This window comes from Chiloscyllium punctatum, unplaced genomic scaffold (assembly GCF_047496795.1).
Source record: "Chiloscyllium punctatum isolate Juve2018m unplaced genomic scaffold, sChiPun1.3 scaffold_1013, whole genome shotgun sequence".
Classification (NCBI taxonomy): domain Eukaryota; kingdom Metazoa; phylum Chordata; class Chondrichthyes; order Orectolobiformes; family Hemiscylliidae; genus Chiloscyllium; species Chiloscyllium punctatum.
Genome location: NW_027310747.1, coordinates 26391 through 35000, shown reverse-complemented (window position 1 = coordinate 35000; position 8610 = coordinate 26391).

Genomic DNA, 8610 nt, shown 5'->3' with positions numbered 1-8610 from the left:
CTCCACCCTCATCGCAACACCCATGGGAGCCTCCGGTCGTCAATAGACCGCCGCACCGGCCTCTGACTGACTCTCAGAATGGACGGAAAGAGCCGGGTAAGCCTTTCAAAAGATTCGACCACGTGCCGAAAACTTTAGACTTCCGTGAGCTCTCCGGCTTGCACCGAGACCCGAAGTCGACGTGCGAAGCACCACGGGACCCCTTTCGCCTGCAGGTCCCGAGCCGCCTTTATTTGCTGTTACGAGCATCGTGTGCCCCATACCTGCGTGACGAGCACCGCAGGGCGGCAGAGCCATCGCACTTGGCCGGGTGGCAGAGGAGGACCAGACTATTCACAGATAGCGGCCCAACGACTCCCAGAGCCGGTCGTGCGGCGCGCGAGGTCTGCTCTCTTCACAAGAGGCTTTATTAGGGAGTGCTAAGGCAAGGTTCTGTGCCCTCCACCCTCATCGCAACACCCATGGGAGCCTCCGGTCGTCAATAGACCGCCGCACCGGCCTCTGACTGACTCTCAGAATGGACGGAAAGAGCCGGGTAAGCCTTTCAAAAGATTCGACCACGTGCCGAAAACTTTAGACTTCCGTGAGCTCTCCGGCTTGCACCGAGACCCGAAGTCGACGTGCTAAGCACCACGGGACCCCTTTCGCCTGCAGGTCCCGAGCCGCCTTTATTTGCTGTTACGAGCATCGTGTGCCCCATACCTGCGTGACGAGCACCGCAGGGCGGCAGAGCCATCGCACTTGGCCGGGTGGCAGAGGAGGACCAGACTATTCACAGATAGCGGCCCAACGACTCCCAGAGCCGGTCGTGCGGCGCGCGAGGTCTGCTCTCTTCACAAGAGGCTTTATTAGGGAGTGCTAAGGCAAGGTTCTGTGCCCTCCACCCTCATCGCAACACCCATGGGAGCCTCCGGTCGTCAATAGACCGCCGCACCGGCCTCTGACTGACTCTCAGAATGGACGGAAAGAGCCGGGTAAGCCTTTCAAAAGATTCGACCACGTGCCGAAAACTTTAGACTTCCGTGAGCTCTCCGGCTTGCACCGAGACCCGAAGTCGACGTGCTAAGCACCACGGGACCCCTTTCGCCTGCAGGTCCCGAGCCGCCTTTATTTGCTGTTACGAGCATCGTGTGCCCCATACCTGCGTGACGAGCACCGCAGGGCGGCAGAGCCATCGCACTTGGCCGGGTGGCAGAGGAGGACCAGACTATTCACAGATAGCGGCCCAACGACTCCCAGAGCCGGTCGTGCGGCGCGCGAGGTCTGCTCTCATCACAAGAGGCTTTAGGGAGTGCTCAGGCAAGGGTCAGCCCGCAGCCTTCCTGGCAACACCCAGGGGAACCAGGCCACTCGCGTCTCTCGCCTTCATTTTCGACACGAGCGCCTGCGGAGGGCCACCACCCCCTCCGATTGTCAAGAGACCTCCGCACCGGCCTCTGACTTACTCTCAGAATGGACGGAAAGAGCCGGGTAAGCCTTTGAAAAGATTCGACCACGTGCCGAAAACTTTAGACTTCCGTGAGCTCTCCGGCTTGCACCGAGACCCGAAGTCGACGTGCTTAGCACCACGGGACCCCTTTCGCCTGCAGGTCCCGAGCCGCCTTTTATTTTTGTTACGAGTATCGTGTTCCCCAAACCTGGGTGACGAGCACCGCAGGGCGGCAGAGCCATCGCGCTTGTCCGGGTGGCAGAGGAGGACCAGACTATTCACAAATAGCGGCCCAACGACTCCCAGAGCCGGTCGTGCGGCAGGCGAGGTCTGCTCTCATCACAAGAGGCTTTAGGGAGTGCTCAGGCAACGGTCAGCCCGCAGCCTTCTTGGCAACACCCAAGGGAACCAGGCCACTCGCGTCTCTCGCCTTCATTTTGGACACGAGCGCCTGTGGAGGGACGGCCGGAGTCAACGTGGGGTTTGCCCGCCCTCCAATAGTGTCAAAAGACCGCCGCACAAGTCTCTGACTGACTCTTAGAACAGACAGAAAGAGTTTGTCAAATCTGTCAAAAAATTGACAAAGTGTCAAAAATTCGACTTCCAAGAGCTCTCCGGCATGCACTCATACCTGTCATTAAAGTGCTATGCCCGTGGAACCGTTTTTCGGATGCCTTTCAGAACGGTCCCGCGCCGCCATTTTGTTCTAAAAATCGTGTTCCCATATATCTCCGGGTACCCCGCCAACCTCACTGCGGAAAAACTACAAGTGGCACTGAATGGGTCTGAATTCCAAATTTGACTGCATCGGTCTGGAACTCGGTCCGGTCAAAACCGTTTGGATTTTTCTCGGTCCGGACTTCCGCGACAGACAAAGTTAAAGTTTTCGGGCTGCAGGCACAAAACGACAGCTGGCCATTTGCCGGGCTCAATTCACCCAATTCCTCCGGCACTTCGGAGCACATGTTCGGTGTAAGTTTGCGAATCTTTCCCGATGCTGCAGCATTTTCCTCCGCTGACACTTAGAATATTTTTCACACTTTGCTGAAAATTTTTCTAAGTGTTTTTTTCCAAGTTTTCCTGGTTACTGATTTCTTCTTTTTAAACATTTTTCTAAGTTTTTCTGGTTACTGATTTCTTCTTTTTAAACATTTTTCGCAGTTTGTCTGGTTACTGATTTCTTCTTTTTAAACATTTTTCGCCGTTTTTCTGGTTACTGATTTCTTCTTTTTAAACATTTTTCGCCGTTTTTCTGGTTACTCATTTCTTCTTTTTAAACATTTTTCTAAGTTTTTCTGGTTACTGATTTCTTCTTTTTAAACATTTTTCTAAGTTTTTCTGGTTACTCATTTCTTCTTTTTAAACATTTTTCTAAGTTTTTCTGGTTACTCACTTCTTCTTTTTAAACATTTTTCTAAGTTTTTCTGGTTACTGATTTCTTCTTTTTAAACATTTTTCGCCGTTTTTCTGGTTACTGATTTCTTCTTTTTAAACATTTTTCGCCGTTTTTCTGGTTACTGATTTCTTCTTTTTAAACATTTTTCTAAGTTTTTCTGGTTACTCATTTCTTCTTTTTAAACATTTTTCTAAGTTTTTCTGGTTACTGATTTCTTCTTTTTAAACATTTTTCTAAGTTTTTCTGGTTACTCATTTCTTCTTTTTAAACATTTTTCTAAGTTTTCCTGGTTACTCACTTCTTCTTTTTAAACATTTTTCTAAGTTTTTCTGGTTACTGATTTCTTCTTTTTAAACATTTTTCTAAGTTTTTCTGGTTACTCATTTCTTCTTTTTAAACATTTTTCTAAGTTTTTCTGGTTACTGACTTCTTCTTTTTAAACATTTTTCGCAGTTTGTCTGGTTACTGATTTCTTCTTTTTAAACATTTTTCGCCGTTTTTCTGGTTACTGATTTCTTCTTTTTAAACATTTTTCTAAGTTTTTCTGGTTACTCACTTCTTCTTTTTAAACATTTTTCTAAGTTTTCCTGGTTACTGATTTCTTCTTTTTAAACATTTTTCTAAGTTTTTCTGGTTACTGATTTCTTCTTTTTAAACATTTTTCTAAGTTTTTCTGGTTACTGATTTCTTCTTTTTAAACATTTTTCGCAGTTTGTCTGGTTAATGATTTCTTCTTTTTAAACATTTTTCTAAGTTTGTCTGGTTACTGATTTCTTCTTTTTAAACATTTTTCTAAGTTTTTCTGGTTACTCACTTCTTCTTTTTAAACATTTTTCTAAGTTTTCCTGGTTACTCATTTCTTCTTTTTAAACATTTTTCGCAGTTTTTCTGGTTACTGATTTCTTCTTTTTAAACATTTTTCTAAGTTTTCCTGGTTACTGATTTCTTCTTTTTAAACATTTTTCTAAGTTTTTCTGGTTACTGATTTCTTCTTTTTAAACATTTTTCTAAGTTTTTCTGGTTACTGATTTCTTCTTTTTAAACATTTTTCTAAGTTTTTCTGGTTACTCACTTCTTCTTTTTAAACATTTTTCTAAGTTTTTCTGGTTACTCACTTCTTCTTTTGAAACATTTTTCTAAGTTTTTCTGGTTACTGATTTCTTCTTTTTAAACATTTTTCTAAGTTTTTCTGGTTACTGATTTCTTCTTTTTAAACATTTTTCGCAGTTTGTCTGGTTACTGATTTCTTCTTTTTAAACATTTTTCGCCGTTTTTCTGGTTACTGATTTCTTCTTTTTAAACATTTTTCTAAGTTTTTCTGGTTACTCACTTCTTCTTTTTAAACATTTTTCTAAGTTTTTCTGGTTACTGATTTCTTCTTTTTAAACATTTTTCGCAGTTTTTCTGGTTACTGATTTCTTCTTTTTAAACATTTTTCTAAGTTTTTCTGGTTACTGATTTCTTCTTTTTAAACATTTTTCTAAGTTTTTCTGGTTACTCACTTCTTCTTTTTAAACATTTTTCTAAGTTTTCCTGGTTACTGATTTCTTCTTTTTAAACATTTTTCGCAGTTTGTCTGGTTACTGATTTCTTCTTTTTAAACATTTTTCGCAGTTTTTCTGGTTACTGATTTCTTCTTTTTAAACATTTTTCTAAGTTTTTCTGGTTACTGATTTCTTCTTTTTAAACATTTTTCTAAGTTTTTCTGGTTACTGATTTCTTCTTTTTAAACATTTTTCTAAGTTTTTCTGGTTACTCACTTCTTCTTTTTAAACATTTTTCTAAGTTTTTCTGGTTACTCACTTCTTCTTTTGAAACATTTTTCTAAGTTTTTCTGGTTACTGATTTCTTCTTTTTAAACATTTTTCGCAGTTTGTCTGGTTACTGATTTCTTCTTTTTAAACATTTTTCGCCGTTTTTCTGGTTACTGATTTCTTCTTTTTAAACATTTTTCTAAGTTTTTCTGGTTACTCACTTCTTCTTTTTAAACATTTTTCTAAGTTTTTCTGGTTACTGATTTCTTCTTTTTAAACATTTTTCGCAGTTTTTCTGGTTACTGATTTCTTCTTTTTAAACATTTTTCTAAGTTTTTCTGGTTACTGATTTCTTCTTTTTAAACATTTTTCTAAGTTTTTCTGGTTACTCACTTCTTCTTTTTAAACATTTTTCTAAGTTTTCCTGGTTACTGATTTCTTCTTTTTAAACATTTTTCGCAGTTTGTCTGGTTACTGATTTCTTCTTTTTAAACATTTTTCGCAGTTTTTCTGGTTACTGATTTCTTCTTTTTAAACATTTTTCTAAGTTTTTCTGGTTACTGATTTCTTCTTTTTAAACATTTTTCTAAGTTTTTCTGGTTACTCACTTCTTCTTTTTAAACATTTTTCTAAGTTTTTCTGGTTACTCACTTCTTCTTTTGAAACATTTTTCTAAGTTTTTCTGGTTACTGATTTCTTCTTTTTAAACATTTTTCGCAGTTTGTCTGGTTACTGATTTCTTCTTTTTAAACATTTTTCGCCGTTTTTCTGGTTACTGATTTCTTCTTTTTAAACATTTTTCTAAGTTTTTCTGGTTACTCACTTCTTCTTTTTAAACATTTTTCTAAGTTTTTCTGGTTACTGATTTCTTCTTTTTAAACATTTTTCGCAGTTTTTCTGGTTACTGATTTCTTCTTTTTAAACATTTTTCTAAGTTTTTCTGGTTACTGATTTCTTCTTTTTAAACATTTTTCTAAGTTTTTCTGGTTACTGACTTCTTCTTTTTAAACATTTTTCTAAGTTTTCCTGGTTACTGATTTCTTCTTTTTAAACATTTTTCGCAGTTTGTCTGGTTACTGATTTCTTCTTTTTAAACATTTTTCGCAGTTTTTCTGGTTACTGATTTCTTCTTTTTAAACATTTTTCTAAGTTTTTCTGGTTACTGATTTCTTCTTTTTAAACATTTTTCTAAGTTTTTCTGGTTACTCACTTCTTCTTTTTAAACATTTTTCTAAGTTTTTCTGGTTACTCACTTCTTCTTTTGAAACATTTTTCTAAGTTTTTCTGGTTACTGATTTCTTCTTTTTAAACATTTTTCTAAGTTTTTCTGGTTACTGATTTCTTCTTTTTAAACATTTTTCGCAGTTTGTCTGGTTACTGATTTCTTCTTTTTAAACATTTTTCGCCGTTTTTCTGGTTACTGATTTCTTCTTTTTAAACATTTTTCTAAGTTTTTCTGGTTACTCACTTCTTCTTTTTAAACATTTTTCTAAGTTTTTCTGGTTACTGATTTCTTCTTTTTAAACATTTTTCGCAGTTTTTCTGGTTACTGATTTCTTCTTTTTAAACATTTTTCTAAGTTTTTCTGGTTACTGATTTCTTCTTTTTAAACATTTTTCTAAGTTTTTCTGGTTACTCACTTCTTCTTTTTAAACATTTTTCTAAGTTTTCCTGGTTACTGATTTCTTCTTTTTAAACATTTTTCGCAGTTTGTCTGGTTACTGATTTCTTCTTTTTAAACATTTTTCGCAGTTTTTCTGGTTACTGATTTCTTCTTTTTAAACATTTTTCTAAGTTTTTCTGGTTACTCACTTCTTCTTTTATAACATTTTTCTAAGTTTTCCTGGTTACTGATTTCTTCTTTTTAAACATTTTTCTAAGTTTTCCTGGTTACTGATTTCTTCTTTTTAAACATTTTTCTAAGTTTTTCTGGTTACTCATTTCTTCTTTTTAAACATTTTTCGCAGTTTTTCTGGTTACTGATTTCTTCTTTTTAAACATTTTCCTAAGTTTTCCTGGTTACTGATTTCTTCTTTTTAAACATTTTTCTAAGTTTTCCTGGTTACTCATTTCTTCTTTTTGATCATTTTTCTAAGTTTTCCTGGTTACTGATTTCTTCGTTTTGAACATTTTTCTAAGTTTTCCTGGTTACTCACTTCTTCTTTTCAAACATTTTTCTTCGTTTTTCTGTTTACTCATTTAGCACTTTCAGGCACTTTCCGATCATTTCCTCGTTCCCGATTTCACCCTTTAAAACGCTTTCGGGCATTTCCCTAAGTTTTGCGGTTCACTCGTTTGGGACTCACTGACACCTTCTCTAGCTTCCCTGCTCACTTTTTTCGTACTGTTGAGAAAATTCGAACCCTTTCCTTAACTATGCCGGTTACTGACTTCACCGCTTCAGACCCTTGTCCCCGTAATGAAAGATACCATTTCCCACCGTGGGAAATGCACGAAAATCGGACTGAACACGGGGGAGGCTCCCCCCTCGAAGGCGAGACCGTCGGCAGAACCGCCGGGTCAAACCCGGCTGAGCTACCCGGCTTACAAGTCTCAAAGTCGGTATGAGCAGTCACGTCCACCCCCATTCCCTTTTGGACCACTTCCCACGGTTCCAAATGCATGAAAATCGGCCTGTACACGGGGGAGGCACCCGCCTCGAAGACGAGACCGTCGGCAGAACCGCCGGGTCAAACCCGGCTGAGCTACCCGGCTCGGAAGCGCCAAAGTCGGGTTGAGCAGTCACATTCACTCCCATCCCCTTTTGGGCAACTTCCCACGGTTGGAAATGCATGGAAATCGGACTGAACACGGGGGAGGCTCCCCCCTCGAAGGCGAGACCGTCGGCAGAACCGCCGGATCAAACCCGGCTGAGCTACCCGGCTTACAAGTCTCAAAGTCGGTATGAGCAGACACGTCCACCCCCATTCCCTTTTGGACCACTTCCCACGGTTCGAAATGCATGAAAATCGGCCTGTATACGGGGGAGGCACCCGCCTCGAAGACGAGACCGTCGGCAGAACCGCCGGGTCAAACCCGGCTGAGCTACCCGGCTCGGAAGCGCCAAAGTCGGGTTGAGCAGTCACATTCACTCCCATCCCCTTTTGGGCAACTTCCCACGGTTGGAAATGCATGGAAATCGGACTGAACACGGGGGAGGCTCCCCCCTCGAAGGCGAGACCGTCGGCAGAACCGCCGGATCAAACCCGGCTGAGCTACCCGGCTTACAAGTCTCAAAGTCGGTATGAGCAGACACGTCCACCCCCATTCCCTTTTGGACCACTTCCCACGGTTCGAAATGCATGAAAATCGGCCTGTATACGGGGGAGGCACCCGCCTCGAAGACGAGACCGTCGGCAGAACCGCCGGGTCAAACCCGGCCGGGCTACCCGGGTTAGAAGCCCTAGAGTCGGGTTGAGCAGTCACAATCACTCCCATCCCCTTTTGAACCTGTTCCCACCGTTGGAAATGCACGAAAATCGGCCTGTACACGGGGGAGGCTCCCCCCTCGAAGGCGAGACCGTCGGCAGAACCGCCGGGTCAAACCCGGCTGAGCTACCCGGCTTACAAGTCTCGAAGTCGGGTTGAGCAGTCACATTCACTCCCATCGACTTTTGGGCAACTTCCCACCGTTGCAAATGCATGAAAATCGGCCTGTACACGGGGGAGGCACCCGCCTCGAAGTCGAGACCGTCGGCAGAACCGCCGGGTCCAACCCGGCTGAGCTACCCGGCTTACAAGTCTCAAAGCCGGGTTGGGCAGTCACGTTCACCCCCATTCCCTTTTGGATCACTTCCCACGGTTCGAAATGCACGAAAACCGGCCTGTACACGGGGGAGGGTCCGCCCTCGAAGGCGAGACCGTCGGCAGAACCGCCGGGTCAAACCTGGCTGAGCTACCCGGCTTACAAGTCTCAAAGTCGGGTTGAGCAGTCACGTTCACTCCCATCGACTTTTAGACCACTTCCCACGGTTCGAAATGCACGAAAATCGGCCTGTACACGGGGGAGGCACCCGCCTCGAAGACGAGAC